General features: G+C 48.3%; 1 protein-coding gene across 1 annotated transcript in view; it reads right to left on the reverse strand.

Moving 5' to 3' along the window:
• LOC122370481 (methionine adenosyltransferase 2 subunit beta-like) overlaps positions 1-4333 on the reverse strand; it is a 44758-nt gene extending 40425 nt beyond the window's left edge. Inside the window, exon 1 of the mRNA XM_043346140.1 lies at positions 4257-4333. The gene's annotated coding sequence lies outside the window, so the exon portion shown is untranslated. The remainder of the gene's footprint in view (positions 1-4256) is intronic.
• Between the last annotated feature and the right edge of the window lie 18792 nt (positions 4334-23125).

Genomic DNA, 23125 nt, shown 5'->3' on the forward strand with positions numbered 1-23125 from the left:
TCCCGCCCGTGCCTCCTGGCGAACCGTGGATGGATGTGCCGTCATCTCCTCCGCTCCCGCCGTCCCCCGTCCATGCGCCTTACGCACCACTGACCGGGGCAGGCTCACCGCCGGTCATAAATCGCCGTCCCCAGCGCGAAAGGCGCCCGCCCGCCTATCTGTCCGATTACGTTAGATGAATCACTGTTCGTGTCAGTTCAGTTCGTGTTCACTGTTCTTGTCAGTTCGTGTCATTGTATGCTGAATGTGGCTGCGTACTTATCAGCAGACGGTAGAATGACCAAGCGTCATGAGAGGTATGCAATGTAAATATTTTGGCGTGTTTTATACTGTTTTGCGATTACCAGTACCTAGTGTTACAGTGCTCAGTCCTTCAGTGCCGCGGTATAGCTTCGTCGCACAGTAGCTTTGCGTAGCATTTGATGTGGTGCATTGCACATGTGTGTTCGTGTACGGACACCAGCATGTCCGTGATCTCGATATCTCATTGTCGCAGGAGAAGGGATGTGACGTATTGTAATTTGTAGTGTCCTGAGACGTGCTGTCATCTAACGGCAGAAAAGCGAACTCGTGGTTGACGGCAAGTGAGGGCGCGGCAGCCGGAGGGTTGTAGAGTTAGACACCCGAGCTATGGTTGGTCAGTGCTGTATAATATCTGACATTACTGAATACATATCATCGTCTTACGTTATCTGATATCTTAAGAACGTTACAGGTGTAATCCGTGCCACAGTGACCAGTAACGGTAAGTCAGCTGACGCTGACTTGTATGTGATGAGAGGCGGTACTGTACCTTTGTTGGGGCGTGACTTACAGCTCAGTCTGCAGATCACAGTCAAGAACGGCAATGCTGTGTGTGCCGTGTCACCTGGGAGTCAACCGGAGCCAAGCCAGCCCGGTCTCCCTCCCCTTCGTGGGTTTGTTCACAGGGTAAAGGTGAGGGACGGTGTTTCCCCTGTCCAGCAGAAGATGCGGCCTCTGCCGTACTCAGTCAGGGAGGAAGTGAAGGCACACCTGGCAGACCTGGAGGCAAAGGGTGTCATCGAGAAGGTGGACTCGTCACCTTGGATATCTCCGATGGTGGTCACCAGGCGCCGCACCGGCGGAATCCGGGTATGTCTCGACCTGAAAAAGGTAAATCAAGCGGTCATGCCCAGCAAGTATCCGCTACCTGACATGATGGATATGCTCGATAAGCTTAAGGGGGCTGCAGTGTTCTCGAGCTTGGATATGAAGTCTGCCTTCAATCAGCTTCCACTGCATGAAGAGTCCAGAAATTTGACGGCCTTTATGACACCTGATGGGCTGAGAAGGTACACCCGATGCTGTTTTGGTTTGTCCTCTATCCCGGCAGCTTTCCAGAAGGTGATGGACAACATCTTGGCTGGACTGTCGGGGGTCCAAGTCTACGTCGATGACATCATCATCTTTGGTGAGAACCAGGACCAGCATGATGCTCGTCTTCAGCAAGTGTTGGCCAGGCTAAAGGAGTACCAGGTAACCTTGAACGAGGAGAAGTGCACCTTCAGCACCACATCTCTAGAGTTCCTGGGCTTCACTGTCACGAAGAACGGCTTCAAGGTGAGCGAGAACCGCGTCAAGGGTATGCGGGACATGAAGTCGCCCAGCACGGCTAAACAGCTACAGTCGGCCTTGGGACTGTTCGGCTTCTACGCCAGGTTTGTGAGCGACTTTTCCACACTGGTGGATCCACTTCGGGCCACCCTGAAAGCAGAGCGTTTCCAGTGGACGCAGGAGCTGGAGACTTGTTTCAGGGAAGTTATCTCCAAGATCATCAACAGCTCAGCGCTCACGATGTACGACCCAGATCGACCGACTGTCGTGACATCAGACGCTTCGGATGTAGGCCTCGGAGCAGTGCTGAGTCAGATCTACCCCGAAGGTGAGAGAGTTGTTTCTTTCGCATCAGCCACTCTATCAGACACGCAGAGGAAGTATAGCGTTACTGAGCGGGAGGCCCTTGCGGCCAAGTGGTCAGTTGAGCACTGGCATAAGTATCTTTTCGGAACCCACTTCACCTTGCGGACGGACCACCAAGCCCTACAGTCGCTCTTATCATCAAAGGGGATTGGTAGGGCAGGAATGAGGCTGTCTCGATGGGCAATAAGACTCATGGCGTATTCGTTCAGTGTGGAGCATGTTGGTGGCTCCAGAAATGTTGCAGATGGCCTCTCCAGACTGCCAGCCTCGACACACACCCCAGAGGATGACGACCAGCTGATGGTGGCGGCGATCACTGACAGGATCGCGCGTAAATCTGCGGTAACCAGAGACAGCATACGAGCGGCGGGCGCTGAGGACGAGGAATTGACCAGACTGTGCAGGCAGATCGTGTCTGGCTGGCCAGCTCGCTCGAAGGACTGCCCAACAGACCTGCAGCCGTACTACAGGTTCAGAGAGGAGCTTACGGTTGTCGAAGGCCTCATACTCCGTGGCGAGAGAATCGTCGTCCCGTCCGTACTCCGGCAACACCTTCTGGAACAGGCCCACGAAAGCCATCCAGGCATCGTCAGGACTAAACAACGTCTACGGGAACTCTTCTGGTGGCCAGGTATGGACGCGGCAGTGGAGAACATAGTGAAGTCCTGTACAGTATGTGACGCGGTTGATAAGAGTGCGAAGCCGCGCAACATCCTGCTTCAACCGGTTCCCTTCCCGGAGAAACCCTGGTCTAAGTTGGGAATCGATTTCATCGGACCGCTAGAAGGAGGGGGAATAGGTAGAAGATTCGCCATTGTCATGACAGACTATCACTCAAAGTGGCCGGAGGTGGCATTCTGTCCGCACCCCTCATCCCGCGCAGTCATCAACTTCATGGAGACAGTGGCTACGAGAGAAGGGTATCCAGAGGAGCTGGTATCTGATAACGGCACAGCGTTTACATCTCATGAGTTTACAGAGTATCTGAGTGAAGTTGGAGTCAAACATATTCGGGTCACCCCATACCACCCAAGAGGGGCAGGAGCAGTGGAACGATTTAACCGTGTGCTTAAAGGTGTCCTACAGACAGCTACTCTTGAAGGACAGGACTGGATGGTAGCTGTGAGGCAGTTTCTGCTTCAATACCGGGTGACATCGCATGCCACAACCGGCCGGAGTCCCGCAGAGTTGCTCCGTGGTCGACAGCTACGCACGCCTCTGCGAGCAGCAGCAGATGGTCAGCACTGGTTTGTGACCAATGAACAGGTGAGAGCCAAAGTTGAAAGACAACAGGCTAAGCAAAAGTTATACTGGGACACAAAGTTCAGCGCTAAAGAGAACTGTTTCAAAGTTGGAGACTATGTACGCTACAAACTGATGCCTAAGCCCAGGAAGGGATGCTCCAAGTTCTCAAAGTCATTGGAGATTGTGGAGGCTAGAGGTTGTCATTCCTTCTTGCTGAGTGATGGTACCCTGGTGCATGGAGAACGGCTAGTTCGCTCAAGTGCCTTGTCTGAAAGTGCAACCCCTCTGGCAGGAGCGGACATGGTGGAAGGTGTCGAAGCAGTCTGCAAGGATGGTTCATCTACCGCGGACCAGCCATCGAGGATGATGGCAGGAGCCTCACAAGAGAGGATGATGCGACCTCCAGCAGCAGAAGTAACCCCGTCGGGCGGCAGGATCGAGGAAGTCCCTTCAACAGGGGACGTGTCAAACAGGAGTGCAGCATCGGAGGTGTCGGGTGATCAGCAGAGTGATAACCCTGCGCCTGAGCGTAGATCGGGTAGAGAAAGGAAACGGCCCAAGAGGCTCATTGAGGAGTGTGGTTGATGCGTGATACTGTGATTGATGCATAAGGTGATGGGCACATTGTAATGGTGTTTTCTGTTGGCATCCATTACTAGTTTCTTGCTTTATTTCTAAGGGAAGGGGAATGTAGTGTTTGCATGTTGAGTTCATGGTGCTGCCAAATAAAGGTATTTCCCTATGTGGCAGCAATGGCACATTGGTGGCGCACACGTGACAATTGTAGTACGGTTTTGGCGCCAAGAGTTGACCTCTGGTGACCGGTGACCTGAGGTCAACAGACTGGTCTGGAGTGTGGCTGAAGAAGCATTGATACTGTTGCCATTTATCTGAAGAAGCATTGATACTGTTGCTATTTATCTTGTTATTAATATACCATGTAATTGTCAAGACTTGATTGTGTCAAGACACTACACGGCGAAAGCTCATTCTGTATTTCGGTCTTTTCAATTGCTAAAATAATACATTTGTGCCATGTTAATGATCAATTTCTTTCCCATCTTACTTACAATATTTAGTGTCTCAGCACGCGACTCTTTATTGTATCAACCCTAACCGTATCAACCAATATCAACAAACACTATTGACAGACACACAGCGTGCATATGGCCTTCGCGTGCACCCGTGGGCGTGCACCAAGGCCGTATATAGCAAATATAGGGCGTGCACTGGCGTGCACAGCGTCGTGCTCGTGGCCACCACAATCAGAACACTAGCGCCAGAACTGTCACTACACTAAACTGCTGCAATATTCCGATTCCGGTGGAGAATGGTTTCAAAAGTTGGTGTCAGTGTGGCGAGGAACATCTCGGTGTGGCCTAGCATCATCTATGTTGTGGTCTGGGTCATGCCACACGACCCAGACCACATTTTGGGGGTACGATCGTTTTGGGGAATTTCTTTTATGCAGGTCGCCCTGTGTGGCTTATTTATAATTTTTATGCTGATTTTGATCATTTCTCATGCCCATCCTAGCAGGCTTTTTGCCACTCACACTCATTAACCCTTGCCGGCCGAGGGGGGGGGCGGGTGCCGCCCCCCCCCCCATAGGGTTTTTTCGCGATAGCTCCGAACACGCTGGCGATAGAGAGCTGAAACTTGGCATACCTGACCTTTGATCCAAGCCGCATCTTTTGACACCAACCGCATTTTTGGGTCAGGTCAGGTCACTGACCTATGACGTCATAAGTGAACCTCTGCACGGTCTTCAGATGTCGCAACTTCGCAACGCCCTCACTGCCAGAGGAGATGTCACAGGGAAATGAAATTTGCAGGATCTAGTATCCATTATGAGTCTCACAACTTGTATATCTCGGATTTTTCCTAAAGGTCATATGAGGTCAGGTCATTTTCGTGACCTCACCATTATAAGTCAATGGGGAAAAATTCAAACTGCTATTCTGGCGCCGGGAACGATCTCCAACTATCTCAAGCACACAGAATCGTGATTTGATGCACTCCTTGCAAGGTTAGATGCGTCTCTTTTGCAATGTTGACCTTGCGTGACGTCATTTATGACGTCATCAAGGTCATATTAGTTTTTCGTCAATAACTCCCGACCAAATTGAGCTAGCGAGTCGAGAAAGCCACCAATGGACTCAGGAGGACCTGCCGAATCGAATGATATGCGACATGACCTCTTTCGACCAACTTCGTGACCTGGGGGTGCTGACCTGACCTTGACCTGAGGTCAACACCCCAAGTTGACCTGACCCGGACAAAAATCATATCATTCGACGCGCCTGAGCGAGGCGAACACGATGCTGCCAAAATCGCGGCTCTGCGGCCGTTTTTTGCGAAGTTATTCACCAAAAACTGAACCGTACCCTGGGGCACTTGACCTGACCTCAGAGGTCACCGGTTGACCTAGGACCTTAAAATCGGGTACCAATCTCTGCGTCTCGTAACGGCGCACACGCTCGTTTTTTCCGCGACGCGCTAGCTCCACCAGGGGCGAAACGGCGAGGGGGGGGGGGTCGTACCCGCCCCCCCCTCGGCCGGCGCGTATGTAGAAAACCAATAGGTCCGGCGAGGGTTAAGAAAGGAAAAAAGTAGATTTTTATTGGGACTAGGTGTTTTGAGAGTGAAACATTTCAGCGTTCCCATTTTTGGATACTTACTTGTGCTCGTCAACTATAGACAGGTGCTTTACATGCCTCCACCGTCGGCGCGGACGGTGTATATAGGCATGAAAAACCTTGTTGAACATCGCTGAGCGTTGTGAATTACGTAATCCTGCAGAGGGGGGCGTGCCCGCTGCGGGATCGACGGGACATAAGACGCAGAAGACCCGGCGAAACATGCGGTGGTCTTGCCGGAAAGGTCATCTTATGATTGTTGCGTTAACAATAACTTGCGGCGTTGGACGTGATGCTTGTTAATGAAAAGAGCCCGTGAAAGTCGTCGGTGAAATCGTTCCCAATTTTGGGTACGCCGTTCCTAGTTTAGATGTCGCGGGTCGATACACAATCTGATGTCACCTGAGGGTTTGTCGACTATCACCGGGTGCGATACCCACACGGTCGGTTCTACTATGGGAGATATCACATTCACACCCTGGTCTTCTAGCTCGTCCAGTTTCTTTTTTAGCTTATCCCTGACATGGATTCGGACCCGACGGGGTGGTTCTACGACGGGCACGACTGTTGGGTCTGTGACGATATAATCGTCCACAATCAGGCCCACCCTCTTTTTGTCGAACACGTCCCGATACTGTTCGATGATGTGGGACCGCCCGTCTCGAGGCTGAGCATTCGGGGACGCGGATGCAGCTGACGAGGGTGGGGCCAGAGGGTCACCCGGTCAGGTGGGCACGGCGGTGTGGGCGTGACATTGGTCAGATTCCTATCAGCAGTACTCTGGTATACAAAGTCCAGCGAGTCACAGTCTTTGACGTCGATCCGATCAGCCCTAGACGAAGCGATGTCTTTAGGATAGCCGCTTTTACCACTCTACATTGTAGCGTACATACAGTTGTGCTCTGTCACGGGGTTACTAAGCTCAAGATTCACTTTCCCATCCGTGTACACGGGTCCCCCGTCATACATGCGGAGTGCCGTTGAGCAGTGAGCAGTGAGCACGGCCTCAGCCGCTCACCCTGCTCGTCACCCGTCAGCCGCAGATAGTCAGCACGTGTAATGACGTCACATTCAGCACCGGAGTCGATTAAAAATGTCACCGGCACTCCATCCGCAGTGATAAGAGTTGTGTGAGTCCTACTTGGAAAGCCTTCGGTCGTCATGATGTCGAATTCCGCCTCCGGGCTGCTGCTGGAGTTGGCTGGCGGAACTTCTATGGCCTTGGCTAATGGCTAGCGGTGGCTAGCGGCGATACCTCCGGCTGCACTGCCGCCGCGCCGGCCGCCGTTGCGTGGCGCCTGCAGAAGGCCGCCAGTCAGCTGATCGGCGCGCAGCTGACTTCCCGCAAAAAACTTTTTTTTTTGGTCGAAAATGGCAGAAGCCAGAAATGACGTCACTCCGACGTCATTAGCGGCCAACCTATCATAGCCTTTGGATTTTTTTTTTTTTTTGGCCACAATGTGCAATAGCTATTTGAGTATTCACGGGAGGGTACTGAATGTTTGGTGACGATCGGCGCAGCGGTTCTGGAGATACCTATATCGAAAAAGCTAAAGGGGGCAAAAAAATGCCCCCCCCCCCCCCCACCGCCTGGAAGGTTAACACTGTCTCAGATTTAGGTACCTACCATTCGCCACAACTATTTTCATTCTAAAACATCATTGATGTTTTGCATAACATAAGCCTATCAGCATGTTTAATTTCGGAGCATCTGTATTATAGGTTCTTTTAAATATTTGTGCATGGGCTTCTGTGGTCCGGTCCGGCGAACATTTTCGCTCAGTTTAGGGCCTCAGCAGTACGGTAATGGCCTGTATCATAAGATGCACGCTGGTCGCTGTAGCAAAATTCTACACAAGCGCGGCATGAGTAAAACTGCTGTATGACGGAGGCACCGGTGTCTGACAACTGGGTGGAAACTGGAAACAGTCTGGAGGCTGGCCAGAGGTCATGCTCGTATCACTCACCCTTGACCCCGTCCATCGCCTCTGGCGGGTAGGTACTCAACAGGGCGCTCATTGGCTCATTGGTCTACTCACTTCAGTGAGCGCCAATCACAGTCAGCTCAGTGAGCGTGCCGCGTATGAAATCACAAGAAGCATGATTCCGCTATAGCATTTTACTTGGAAGAGGCCATCTTGATCTGTGTAGACGGCATTGCCACTGCCAGTTAATGGGAGAGGGAGGGGGGGGGGATTCGGCACCTCAACTAGTTTTTTGATCAAATGGACAGTGGATGACACAACATATTTTTTCACCGTTCGTTCGGATTCATTAAAATAAAGAAGAAAGAACGTTGAAGCATATAACTATAAGGCCAAGAAGCCAATAATTTTCATAAGGTGTACTGTAATGCAACTGCAGCCACACTTTCATTTCACTTTAATTGTTGCAATCGGTCATCAGCCACATACCTACGGTCACAGCGTATTCGGATTCAAAATGAAAAACCTGAATGAATTGCACCACTCATGTTCTGATGAGTTTGCCGTTTTGCAATTAAAAAAAAAAATCATAAGATCCTCTGCGGGTAGGACGGCTTTCCTTGGCTACACGTCTATTGTCATCGCAAAGGACGGCGACCGTCTCCCCGCATCTCCTCGACCTCTCCCCTGAGTGCTGTTCGGGCAGCGCATCCTTTTGTAAAATTTTGCACCACGCATGCACAGTTGGGGTCCCTCGGGTGCCAAGCTCCGCCCTTCGGCGTATGACGCCACACGTGTGACGGGCTCGCGCAAAAATTTTCAGTTTTGCGCAAGAAGAAAATAGTAGCTGCAGGAGGCGAAAGTGGCGCGGATTCAAGTTCCTATATTTATCACCCTCCTTTATATCATATTGTAAGTGGTTAGTAGGTATGGTGTTTTTTTTTGTATCATTATCTTTCTTTTCAATGGCATACCAAATCTGCACCTAATATCTTTTACAGCAAATATCTTTGTTTTAATAATTTATTTCAGTGTATTAATCGATGATACTCTCTGATGATATGACAAAGCAGGCATATGAGCAATTAGTACAACCCTAGCTGATAGCTACTAAGAGACACACTGAACCTAATTTGACCAAATCTGCACCTAATTTGCACCAGATGTGCACCAAATGTGTACCAGATGGCCATCGTAAAAACGGCTATTATGGCTACACTACTAGCTGAGTACGTACCTATGACTTGCTCTCTACGAATAAAGTCGTGCTAGATCGGAAAAATCCTCACTGTGCACTGCAGTCATGCTCTGGCGCCTGGCTCCATGTCGCTGATCGAGCGCAACTGACTGTGCCTAATGGACCGCGCTGCTAAACCTATAATTTGTCACCGCGACAAAATGGTCAAAGGTACAAGTGCACAAACGGGCTTTGATAAATGACGGGAGGAAATGAGGAAATGAGGTCACTGCTTGCACCGTTGCACTTGCTTCTTGGGCTTCCATTAAATAAAAACTTCCGTTAAAAGCGGAGTATCGCGACGAAACTTTTAGTAACCTCATGGAAATTAATTTTACAATTACCACTGCCCATGCCCCTGACCATGGGCGTCGAAAGCGGGGGAACGAGGGGGATGCGTTCCCCCCCCCCCTTCGAAAAATCCGGGAGGACTCCGCGCCGAAAAAAAAACACCCAAGATTGCCCTTAAAATTATTAATTGCAAAGGTCATTCGCAATGCAGCCATGTTAAAAAGGGACTATCCCACCCTCAAAAAAGTACCATTTAGGATTCGGAAATATTACTCATGATATTGTGACGAATTCTGCAAGCTTTTACGCGTTTTCATTTTATATTTTTTGAGATACCTATTGCGACTTTTATATTTCATAATTCATCGTGACGTCATTTAGATCGGATCTGTGACGTAATGAAGGATTGACTTCATGTCAATGTGGGGGAAATTTGGCAGCAAATATAGGTATTTGCTCTCAAATATGACGCGGCTCATACCATTACAAGTGTCTCTGATTAGCTTATTCGTAAATCAAGTGAAACTTCACATGCGTGACAGGCGTTCAAAATGCAAATGACGTCATCAAATAGCCGTTAATAGTTAAGAGATAGGGCCTTAGCTAAGGCCCACTTTTCAAATGAAGGGAACAAATTTCTTTAACACCACGAAACTGAGGATATTGCGACCAGGATGTATAGTGGTTTCTGAACCTGGCCGCCAACTTGGCTATCTCAACTCAGAACTAATGCAAAGGTGGGACAGTCCCTTTAAAGGTAGTGTGCCAGCTTTCCTGGACCGTATGGAGTTAATGGCCCAGATAAGGAGAACCGGATTTTTTAGAACTTATCCATACCTTCAAAACTCATGGAAACGTCTTAAATTCTTCAAATTTTGAGTACCTCAGTGCGAAATTCGCCCCGACGGGTTGTCGGTCGTACCCCAACCACATTTCACACCACTATGCACAATAAATGCACACACCATAAAATTAAAAGAAAAAACACCAATAAATTACCGGGGCCCTGGCTTTGGGCGCGGCTTCTGCTCATACTTTGTGGTGCGGTGGTGGGTGCGTCGGGCCGCGCGCTCTGACTTCGGCCAAGAAAAATGCTTCAGCTGATCATTGTCATTTCTGCCACTTGCGTGTGGTGAAATGGGGTCATAACTTAAGAGACGGCTTTTTCATATCAATTATTTCACATAAAATCATATTTCAAACCATAAATAATGTTCGACAGCCAAATAAAAGAAACAATACCAATACAGGCTTACAGTTTAAGGTTCGACATTGTGTTGTCTACGATTAGACAGCTGATAACTCATTCCCGTACGTAGTAACTCTATAATGACCTTTGCTTATTGCCACATGTGCGCTGCATTCGCGATTGTTGCCGACGCCTGTTTGCAGGTCAGCCCACTACAGTTGTTATACATATCGAAAAACCGATAAACTTTTAGGCGAAAAAGGCACTATTCCAGGCCCATTTTTGATTTTTTTTTTGCGATATTAGGTAAAAACAGGAGCTTCTTATCCTAGTAGGAAAAATAAAATGGGAAATCATTGGAAGGTGGCACACTACCTTTAACAGAAATAAACCTTCAAAAGAACGCTGATGCTGGACAGCTCGACCGTACACAAGTAAGACCTCATGTGCAGGGGCGGATCCAGGAAACCTCCAAGGGGAGGGTCATGAATCGAAGTGGTGCCCCTACCTATACCCAAAATTAAAAACTCAACGGATTTCGTCCACTTCATTTTGGTGGTGCCCCCATTTTCAGTTTTTTTTTCTTTTTATTTTTATTTTTAGTCAGTATCTTAACTCTTAGCCACAACCACATTTACCAATTGTAAGCAAGTATATATGAATGTGCAATGTGTATATATGTTGTGAAAGCTGAGTAGTGAGTACTTACCAGGAACGTTATCAGGTAAGATAATCGTTGTCAGTCCGACGAACTTGACCCTGGCATCTAAAGGGTCTGTCCTTGACACTTCAGGCTTGTCAGGGGCACCAAAGTCCTTCCAGGGACCGATCAGCAAGAGTGTAGCCCGGAAAGGACGGAGGGATTTCCGATATATGCACAAAGATAACCTCAAGAAACGTCTTCTTGAGAGAGAATATCCTCAAACAGTAGTAGATAGGGAGTTTAAAAAGCTCGATTCAGTAAATAGGGAACAGCTTCTTTCTTACCGACCGTCCAACAAAACTGAGGGGAGAGTACCTATTAGGGCGGGTCGAATGCATGTCCAAAATGTAAATTTCGTTTTTTTTATATCGGCACACTGTTTTTCCTATGTAAAAAACAATTTTAAAGACATTTTATTATGTGCACTTTTTCGATTTGAGCACTCCTTCAATACTTCAATCGCACTTTTTCTAAGCGATTTCTCTCTACCGAGTTATATGCGGCGGCGCTACTGTTGAGGCAACTAACACAGGAAGTCACCCACAAATGACAGTGTTGAGACACGCTCCCTCCTCTCCCCAGCTGTTTCTCAACACGCCATGCTCTTTCAACTTTTCTCACATAGAAAACGAGATAGATATTCCATGGTTATCGACTCTGGGAAACGGGATGGGGGGGGGGGGGGGGTAACGAGGCATGTTCCCGCACCCGTGATTGATTGTGTGCGATATAATTTTGTTGCGCTGTTCTCAATGTTTTATTTGACGAATCTGGCGCTCCGCGCCGGGCATACTGACGGAGTGGCTGCGCCGGGGTCAGTGATGTGATAAGTGGTGGAGGGAAGATAACAAGGGTAGGGATTTTTTTAGGGTAGGGAACAAGGGATTTTTAATGTTTGCATGGGCTTATCCTTTATATCCCTTGGTCCCGTTAGTACCAACCTATATAATCAAACATACTAAAGCGGAGAAAGCTGTTAATTCTTGTGTCCCTGCCGGTTTTCTGTCCTATCAATCCTTACCAGTTTCCTGTGATTTGCAGATGGCGAACCCAGCGGCTTCATCGTCTCGGCCAAAGACTAGGCGTCATGTTGCCAGTAAACTAAGTGATTTTGTCGGTGGAGGGAAAGAGTTTGATCCAAGCGAACTGCCGACTTTGAGAGCAGTTATACAGAAAGGCATCCTCGTCAAGCAGAAGCTAATGATAGAGGAAGAGACAGCAAAGCAGAAGATTGAGAGAGGTGAATTTTGAAGACGGTGGTCCCTTTAATTCTGGGGCAGTGGCACAAGGCGAATGCAAAATTCTGCCCTCCTGTGATCATTAAGGAGAAAAGCTTGGCCGTGAGGATTGAAAGGCTCTGGAAAAGTGTTGAAGATGTGGCGTGGGGGAGGGTGAAAAATAAGAAGGAGAAGGAGGCGGTGGAGAAGCTGTTGGACGAGCTACTGGACATCACCACCTGTCACCACCGCGTCATGCTATGCCAAGACCCGGAGTCAGGCTGTGTTGACCAGGATAAGTGCAAGTTCAAGGCTCATGTCAGGTGCTGTTGCCCCCTGGAAAGCAAAATCCCAAAGATGGAGCTCAGATGGCTCTATAGCCAAAGGCACAAGAGACAAGAAAAGTCAGACATGGCGATTGGTGGCGACGACAGGCCAGAATCAAGGCGACAGAGATCAGCAGCGAAGAGGAAAGCAGATGCCACCGATGCTGGACAGAAGAGAAGAAGGAAGCAACAGGAAGAGGAGAACAGGCTGTTGGAAATGCAGGAACAGTCGAAGCTACAGGAAGAGGAGGAAGGAAAGGAGAGCGAGGATACAGAAGAAGAGTTTGTTCCTCCCGTCCAGGGGAAGAATAGAGATCGAGAGGAGGCACAAAAGCTGGTGGACAGGCTGCTGAAGGATCGGCTGGGCCACCTAGCGTCTTCTTGACGATCTCTTAGCGATCTTAATGACTTCCGACATCAAGATCTTCGCCGACAGTCCCTACAGGCCTCCCAAATTCTGCAGTCACACACAGTCCACCGAGAGGTGCGTAAAGCTCGTCACCGAGGCGGCCGCCGAGGTCTGCGGGCAAGAGGCCAGAGACGGCTACATCCGTGCCAGGGTCCGTCACAGGGAGGCGATGTCCGCCTTCGATAGCAAGAAGGACATACTTGCGACCTTCTAGTATGCATGTGGTCGTATGAGGTGATGTCCACCTTCGCTTGCAGCATTCTAGTCCGTATGTGATCGTGGAACCGATGTTTATTCCAGTCTAGCCGATGTCTAGTCCACCGTTTATGTCTAGTCCAGTCCAGTCCAGCCATGTGGACTCCAGTCCAGAGCCGATGTTATGTCTAGTCCAGAGTCGATGTCTAGTCCACCGTTAGAAAGGACTGTGATGCACTTAACGTGTTCTGATGTCTGCAATTTATGGAGAGGTGTACAAAGTACCTTGAAATACACTCTTCTGTGGTGTTTTCATTGTCATTTCTCTTGGCTGGTCAGCATTTCGTCCAAAAGTACGCTGATATGTCTTTGAGAGCCGCCAGGATCTTTCGGGCCAATTATGCATATACGCCACAAGTCATGGAGGATTAAAATTGAACATTAGGACAAAATGGTCCAATGTATGCGTAAAAAAATGACAAAATTATGATTCTAAGACCATAGAAACCCATGAAAACATGCCCCTAACAGTTACAAAAGACACCATCGCATTGCTCTGACACCATAATTTTTGCATTAAACTCGCCTGCTGATTTCGCCATTAGCCGCTATATAACAAGCCCAGCAAATACAAAAGTGCGATTGAAGTATTGAAGATGCGATTTAATCGAAAAAATATCTTATACAAAGTCGCTTTAGAATTCAATTTTACATAAGAAAAACAGTGTGCCGAAGCAAAAATAGAAAACTCGATTATTCGACCCGCCCTAGTACCTATGGCGGTCACGTACACCAAATTCCTACCGAATATCAGGTCGGTACTCACAAAGAAGCAGCACCTACTCCACAGATCGCATAGGCTACGCGAAGTCTTTCCAGGTCAGCCTATGGTAGCATACAAACGAGGTAGGAACCTACGTGACATTTTAGTACATGCGAAAACTAGGCGTATTGTTTCTAAGAAGGGCGATGGCAAACCAGAGAGCTGCGGCAAACAGTGTGTCATTTGCAGACGGATGTACTCAAGCAGTGATCGCGTGAGGGGACCGGGGGAGGGGCGCGTGACGACGTACGATAGGACGATAGGGTGTAAAAGTGTAAATGTTATTTACGGAATATGGTGTAATGTATGTGAGTGCGTGTGCTACGTGGGAGAGACAGGTGGAAATATGTACGGCCGTATACAGAACCACCTATCATCCGTACGGGTGAGCAACCCGACCGTGGCGCTTCCGGTGAGGCACCACTTCTGCACTCCGGACCACAGTGTGGACGATTTACGCGTGGTGGGACTGGAAAGAGTGTGGATGCAGAACGTGGACTACAGGCGTGTAAGAGAGAAGATATGGATGCATCTTCTAGGCACGTATGATGGAACGGCCGGTCTTAACAAAAGATTCGGCTAGATGGGGTGCACATGCCCCCCCCCCCCCTGGAGCGCGGACTCGTAACTGTGGCCCAAATCAGTGTATCGATGTACGAGTATACTGTGCAATCACCTGGGTGGTAGGCTGTGCCGCACGGCTCCAATGCCAGTATGCCTGTGTGGTAGGCTGCACCGCACAACTCGAGTGCATATGCCTAAATCTTTAGTATGTTGCTGTATGTAAAAATGTTAGTTTAATTATTTTCAGTGCTTCGGCTAGAGATTTTATTTAGGTAGGAAGTGGAGTGGAATTAGAGCACGTACTTTTTTATCTTCTGGTGATTTTTATGTTTATATGTCGTATTATTCGGCGCAGCGGAGAGGCCTGTATTTTCTGATGAAGCCATGAATACACATGGTGAAACGTAAAGTTGCTTTAATTTCTATTTAAATGGCCAATTGCTGATCTACTATATATATATATATATATATATATATATATATATATATATATATATATATATATATATATATATATATATATATATATATATATATATATATATATATATATATATATATATATATATATATATATATATATATATATATGAGAATCAGCAGGTGGCCATTAAAATTACAAAAGAAAAAGCTTCAGACGTTTCGATAAGTATTATTATCTTCGTCAGAATAAATGGCCTCATCGTTTCGCCGCACAACACAACACATACGTGGCGCACATATCAACATGAGCGTGATAAACATATTCGTGCACGTCCAATAAAATGTACGCATTAAAACAGAACAGGAAATTCAGACAATATACGTACTACGCGGTCTCCTACCAAACGAAAACGACTCAAATTTACACACGATGACATACACGCCTATTCCATAATCACCAGATCCCTCCGGCCGCGTTGCTGTTCCAAATTTTGTGAAGACATTTTAATTTAAGATTTTGTGGTAGGCTGTGCCGCCTGACGGCTGTGCCCTGCGGGTCAGTCTAACTCGTCGCCAGCCGACACCCGTTCATCCGTAGCGCTTGTTCATTCCCTCCTTTCCGCCTTGCGTTCCCAGCAGATTCATCCACCGGTTCTCTCTTGACCGCCTGTACTCGACATCTTGGCTCCACACTCTTTCTAGCCCGACGACCCACACATCATCTATACTGTGTCCCGGGGCAAGAAAGTGGAGCCGAACCGGGAGGGACACAGCAGGATTACTGGCCCTTATCGACGACAGGTGGTTCTGGATGCGAGTGTACAGACAGCCGCCCGTCTCACCCACATAGCACACACATCGACACACATTGCACCATATCCCATATATCACATTTACACTCCTACACCCAATCGTTCGGTCATAAGTGGTGACACACCCATGTCTCGGTCCCTGCACTAACTCCCCACTCGCATATGTCCGCTTACAAATGACACAACTCTTACCACAGTTTTGGACTTTGCGCTCGCCTTCGCCAGATATCACCCGCCTAGTCTTACCATGCACCAGTATGTCTGCTAGATTTTTGCCTCGTTTGTACGCTACCATTGGGTCAGAGGGAAAAATGCTAGCCATCCTCTCAGAGCGGTGCAGGAGATGCCGCTTGCTTTTAAGAATGGCTGTCATGTTGATCCCAACAGACGCCATTCCCACAGCTCAGGGGCGTCGCCACGGATTTTTGAGTGGGGGGGTCGGGTTTCTAGTCTTCACCCGATGGGTAGGGGTGTGTTTTTTTTTGCCACACTTCCCAGTTTTGTGCGTGCGTATGTGCATGTGTGCGCGTGTAACAAAGCGGCGCGCAGCGCCGCGAAATTTGGTACAACCTATTAGGTAGGTATACCTACCTACATCACTTGCGTAAAAATTATCACTGGTCACTTAAGGTCAGGTCGCCATGTCAAGTTCAGTTATACGGTATACCTCTATCAAACTTTCCCCTCTCGCCATTCTTGTAGCTTTTCTCCCATAACTTCGAAATTTGGTACACTGTATACCTAATGTATGGGGTTATACGTGTCAGCAATTCATGATTCTGAGGATTTACATCTATGATCTGGGGGCAGGTCAAATGCGTGACCTCATCATTAGAAAATAATGAGAAATTATTAAAAGCACGAATGCCTCCTGCTTTGAAAAAGTTCGTCAGAAACGCAAAATATCTTTGGAGCCATGACAAATCAGCTCATCATTGCCAGGGACAGGGTGCAACTTATGGCGAGTGATGACTCGAAAGGTCATTAGTGGAAACGGTCCATCGATGGCCACCAGCATTTTTTTCCTACAACTTTTGACGAAGACGCGGTAGAGCGATGACAGCACCTGGAAGGTGTTCATAGTTCAGCTCAACAACACGGATCCATTCATATGCAGCAGGACGTCCTTTTTCGATCAGGACATAACGTTGACCTGAGGTCGTTTTAACGTTAATTCTGAATGGTCAAATTTTAACTCATGTGACGCGTCTCAAAGAGATAAACACAGTGGTGACAAGACAACATATGTAAATACCATACAAACTCACGGAATCTAAAAGTATTGCAAAGCAAATGTTTCGGCAGAATCTGTCCAGTTAGCTGTTTGCCTTCTATGGGCAAAACATAGACCTGAGATGAAATCTGACCCGAAGCTAGCGAAAGAGCGTTGAAAGAGCTATCAAATATGTTTTCTGCTTCACTGTAGCCCTTCTATTGGTGGGCTCCCAGTCGCTAACTTATAACGTATACTAAAGTAACGCTGATGTATGCTTTCGACCCCTGATCGATCTAGAGGTTTGCGGAAAAAAGAGCATGCTGCCCGTGACGAGAGAAAGCCGATGATACCCATTTACAAGGTTTCGGGTCATCTCAGGACTCAGGTCATCGCCAATACGTAGGGAAACTCGGGACCTGCTAGAACTTTGCGAATGTAAGTTGTGATGGTTTTCGAGGTTCTGATTACGAATGTTATCTTAGTTTTGAACGAAGATGATGACTCCATGCATTTGGGGTAGATCAGGTCAGGTCAGGTCAGATCGACCAGAACCTAATAGTGGATACCACCGATTGCTTCCTAACATGTTATACATATGTATAAGCAACACAACTACTTCTTAAATGTTAAGATGGGCGCTAAGTTCAAAATCAGCTCCAAAAACTATCCTATACCTAAATTAAAAGCATGTTATGAAAAAGTGAACCAAGGTCATCTTTATTTGAATCAGGGATATCGATTTATTTTTAAGTAGGTGATTAACACGAGCGCACCGGAAGTTTCGTTGCAATCGGCTCCTTTTGCGCGACTTCTTTGCGAAAGCCCGAGACGGTTTCATCTGACTCCCTTTCCCCTACATGTGCACTGTACAGCTAGTTGTGACGATAGCCATGGGGCTGAGGCTAGTTTGTAGTTTTGTAGTTAGGTACTGATCCCGGATCCGACGAATCGACTGCGACCATTTTTTTTTTTTTTAAACGATCAGACGAACGCTCGGGGCAGTTTTGGCGCGTCCAATCCTTTGAGGGATAAAAAGGTACTAGAATGGTGGCTACTTAAAAATATTGTTGTGCTGGTGTTCCCCGCCCACAGCTAATTGAACTTTAGGTAATTGGCTAATTGGCTTTAGGGAGCTCTTGAAGCGATTCTGAATCTGATGTATTTGTTGGTGTTGCTGACGCCTGCTTCACTGACATAAAAGCTAAAAAGCATACTCAGCATCGCAAAAAGTGGGGGGGTCGACACCCCCAGTTTTCAAGAGTGGGGGGGTCACGACCCCCCCGACCCCCCCGTCGGCGACGCCCCTGCCACAGCTTCTTATATATATATATATATATATATATATATATATATATATATATATATATATATATATATATATATATATATATATATATATATATATATATATATATATATATATATATATATATATATATATATATATATATATATATATATATATGTATGTATATGCTGCACGCTGTCAAAAGCTTTAGAGGTGTCAGCCGTCGTGAGACAGCCGACCATCCCCTGGTCAATACCGTTGGTCAGGTAACTGACAGCGTCCAGCACCGCCGACTCCGTGGACCGGCCCGGCCTAAAACCGTGCTGCTGATCACAGAGGACGTCATGGGCTATCAGGTAATCGAGCATCTGCGTACAGACAACATGCTCTGCGAGTTTTGCCACTGTAGGTAAGATCGAAATTGGCCGGTAATTAGAAGTGTCATCTGCGCAACCTGATTTAAAGATAGGCAAGACAGTAGCGCTTTTCCAACAGACAGAGATTACTCCGGACGTAATAGACGCGTTTATAACATTTAAAAGGTGCGACCCTATCACAGAAAACGTCATGCGCATCCGATTCCCACAGTGATGCCGTCGTCCCCAGACGCCTTAGAAGAGGACATAGATTTTAGACAGTTAGACAGCTCAGGTAAAGTGACCGGGTGGACCCGTTTCTCGATATGTGACAGTTTTCGCATGATCCCGTGTCAGCAGTCAGCAGCAGGCTACTGCCGGTCAGCAGGTGGCGCGCTGCGGTCACATTGTGCAGCGTTGTTCTGGCGGTCAGCCGGAACCGTGACCGGCGCCGTGCCGCTCTGCCGGTCAGCAGGTCGCGCGCTCTCCGCCGCTCGCCGGATCTCCTCTCTACAGCGCGCACTATCCGCCGTGGGCCGATAAACGGCACCGTGTTTGCCGGCGGCCAAGGTCCGTGTAAACAGAGCCGACACCTGGCCGCCGCGGTGCGTCGCCGCCGCCGCCGCCGCCACTGGCTGGCCGGCGCGCCAGCGACCGACAACTCGCGCGCGCCCGCCCGTCGCTCCAGTGGTGCACGCGCGCGGCGCGCAGGCAGTGCGTCGCGGCACGTGCGCGGGGGTATGGTGATGGCCTGTGTACGGCTGCCGGGGCGAGGCGGCGGTCCGGTGCCGGTGGTACCGCCACCGGCGGCGCTCCTCCTCCTGCTGCTGCTCCTGCTGCTGGTTAGGCCAGGTGAGTGGAAGTCGGACAGGTCACGGTGTCCGGCAGCGCGTTCGTGAGATGCCATCCCAACAGACGTCATTTGCATTATGCAGGTGTGCCATTGGGGTGTGTCTGGTATCTGCCTCGGCACGTGCTTATGGCGGTGTTTATTTTGATGAGTCGCATTTAACTGTCGCTTATTTGCTTATGGTGGCAACGCCGTGAAAAGGCTGTCACTGACTGGAAACGGTGCCGATGCGGGACAACAAACTCAGCAGGCTCGCACACGTTGGCACCAGTTCCGACAAAAGGTCGGCGTCAGGGGCGCGTCGGACTCATTGTTCAAGTGCTCTACAGTCTACACCCTGCTCTACACCTGTCTCCAGTTTTGCCCGCCGAGCCTGGACTGGGGACTCAATCTTATCGAGGGCCCCGAAAATAGCACTGGGCGCTGAGCAGCGCTGGAATTTCAGTCCATATGAAAGTGGCGTTTGCAGGGTTATTTCATGTACACATTTGACAATACCGCAATCATTGCATGTGGATGTTGCATCAAATAAAGTACATAGGAAGGCTCTTACGGCATTATATTACTACACCTAAACGCCTTTTGGGCGAAGAACGAGCAAGCGAGGTAGTGAGCCCTGCACGTGCGGAAGGGCGAGAGGGTACTTCGAACGGACTTGTGCAAAGCACCCTTCTAACCGGTCGCTAGCGGTGTGCCAAATTTGAGCGCAATCGGCCCAGCCGTTCCTGAGATCTGGAAGCGGCATTCTGCACGTGCGCACGTGCAAGCGGGGTCCAAACTGACTTTTGCACGGCACCCTACTAACTGGTCCCCAACCGTATACCAAATTTGAGCGCAATCGGCCCAGCCGTTCTCGAGATCTGGGAGCGCCCCCTGCACGTGCGCACGTGCAGTAGCACCCTAACCGCAACGCATGGGAATGCATTGCCTGGTGGGTGCCTACCTGTATGCCAAGTTTCAGCGAAATCGCTCCAGTAATTACCGAGTTATTGAAATGGGAACAAATTTGGCACCTCTTCTTTTTTGCATTTTGCACGTGCAGTGGGGGTCACTCACATAGATCAAGAGTATGAGAGTATCAAGAGTATCAAGAGTATCAAGAGTATATCAAGTGCATCCCTTCTACCTTTTGGTAGAAGGGATGCAGCTACCCTACAAAAATTACCGCAAGACAATCGCCCAAGCGGCTGCTGAGATATGGGCCTCTCAAAATCACTACTTTTGCAAAACAGCTTGAACACCCTTGCCTTTTCACGTGGCACGTGCCACGACGGTCACTGAGATGTATCAAAAGTAGTCAATTACGGGGTGGAAGGGATGGGGCTACCCAGAAAAAAAGACCGCAGGCCAATCGGTCCAGCGGTTGCTGAGATGTAAGCCTCTCAAAAGCGTTACAGGCCGGGCCGGGCCGCTCATACTGAGATTTTCCCCTTACATTGAAAAGACTCGCTTCGCTCGCTGCGCTCGCTCGGTCGTAATTATCATCTTTTAAGAGACGTTTCCCTTCTGTGGCTGGATTACAGATTCTTCCCAAGTTTAAAAATTTGACAACGATAGGTCCGACAATTTAAATCGGCTTCTAATTATTGGTTTTCTACTAAATTGTACCCCGGTTCCCGACTAAGGGTATGAAGGTTGGAATATGCATACGATCCCCTCGGCAATTCGCTCCTGATTGAGCTAAACCCGCGCACCGACGGGGGCGGATGTTCGCCCCCTGAGGTTTTTTCGCCAATAGCGGTAAATCCACGGCACGTAGTGCCGCGAAATTTGGCATGATTATATCCCGATCAATTTCACACAGTGTGCAAGGCTGAACCTCCTACCTTTCAAGGTCAATTTACCAGGTCACTTCGAATGACCCGACCTCAACTCACTTTTTTGCAAATTTGTCACCATGTCAGAGCTACAGTAGATAACGGAGTCCTTTGAAAGTTGCAGGATGTAATGAAGTCATAACTCATAAGTATATATAACTCATAAGTATATTATATATATAATTATAGCTACAATTTTTATGTCACGGAATTTTGATATCGATAAGGTCAGGTCAATTTCTTGGCCTTCCCATTATAAGTCAATGGGGGAAAATCAACTGCCTGATTTCTTCGCTTAAACGCGTCGGAATAGCTTAACCCTCGCCCGTATTGGTGTTTTTCCAGCCGCAAACGTATAAGGGGGGTCCGTTGGACCCCCCCTGCCGTTTCGCCCCTGATCGAGTTAGAGCTTCGCGGAAAAAACGACCGTGTGGCCCGTGACGAGAGGAAGCCGATGATACCCAATTTTAAGGTCCTAGGTCATCGGTTGACCTTCCAGGTCAGGTCAATGACCCAAAGGTCGGGAAAATCGGGACCTGTTAGAAAGTCGTAAAGCGTGGCTGCTACGGTTTTTTTCGGGGCGCTGATCACGAATATCATGTTAGTTTTGATCACAGATGATGTCTTCATGCATTTAGACCAGGTCGGGTCAGGTCAGGTCAGGTCAACCAGCAAGGGTATTCGTAGTAGGTGGCAACCACAGCTAGCTCTGACAACTTCGTAACATGTTACGAAGGCACCAAAACTACATCGTAAATGTTCAAATGGTTGCTTAATTCGAATTAGCTCCAAAAACCAGCCTAGAAACATGTAAAACTCGAAAAAGTGAACCGAGGTCATCAAAGGTAAATGACCTGACCTGACCTTCCGGTGACCTTGACACCCATCCTAATGCATGGAAGCAACATCATATCCCATGTTTGAACGCTTAAAACCACGAAAAGACTGCAAACGCGCGGCTAATGCGAGCCGACATACACCGAATCGCGATTCCGGCCAAACATGGTCTAAAAAGTAGGTCACAGGTCAAAGGTCATTAAAGTCAGGGTCATGAAATATTCAGGGTATGTGTAAAATTAATTAACGCGAGGCTACTGAAAGTTTCATCGCGATCGGCCGCTGTTTAAGCGAGTTATTCGCGAAAAACCGAGGGGGGTAGGTCCGTTCAACCCCTCCCCCTATACGGGCGAGGGTTAATATACCATTAATGACTTAATATACGATCAACCTTGACTACCTTGAGGCCTTTTTTGCTCTTGGGCAACTGTAAGGTTATGTGACGTCATCAAATGTCACCGAAGGTTTTTTTTGCCAATAACTCCTTACAGGAACAAGATACAGCTGCGAGGATGGTCTCATTGTGTTCAGTCAAAGCGCATCGAATGATATACATGGAAAAATTGAGGTCACGTGACCTGAGGTCAACCTTAGACCTTAACCTTTCGAGGTTAAGGTCTAAGGTTGACATGTTTCGATCACAGGCATGTTTCGATGCGGATCGACAAGAGGGTCACGATGGTGCTATTAGTTTGTTCCAAGCTTGACTACTCCGAAAGTTATTCGAGAAAAAAAAGACTGCATACCATATACTCTGTGTACATAGACCATCTGGTGTACAGAGGTCTATGTGCATACCTATCTAGCGCCGCTTTTTAACTA

The sequence above is a fragment of the Amphibalanus amphitrite genome, unplaced genomic scaffold (genome assembly GCF_019059575.1).
Source record: "Amphibalanus amphitrite isolate SeventyFive unplaced genomic scaffold, NRLGWU_Aamphi_draft 001135F_arrow, whole genome shotgun sequence".
NCBI classification, from domain to species: Eukaryota; Metazoa; Arthropoda; class Thecostraca; order Balanomorpha; family Balanidae; genus Amphibalanus; species Amphibalanus amphitrite.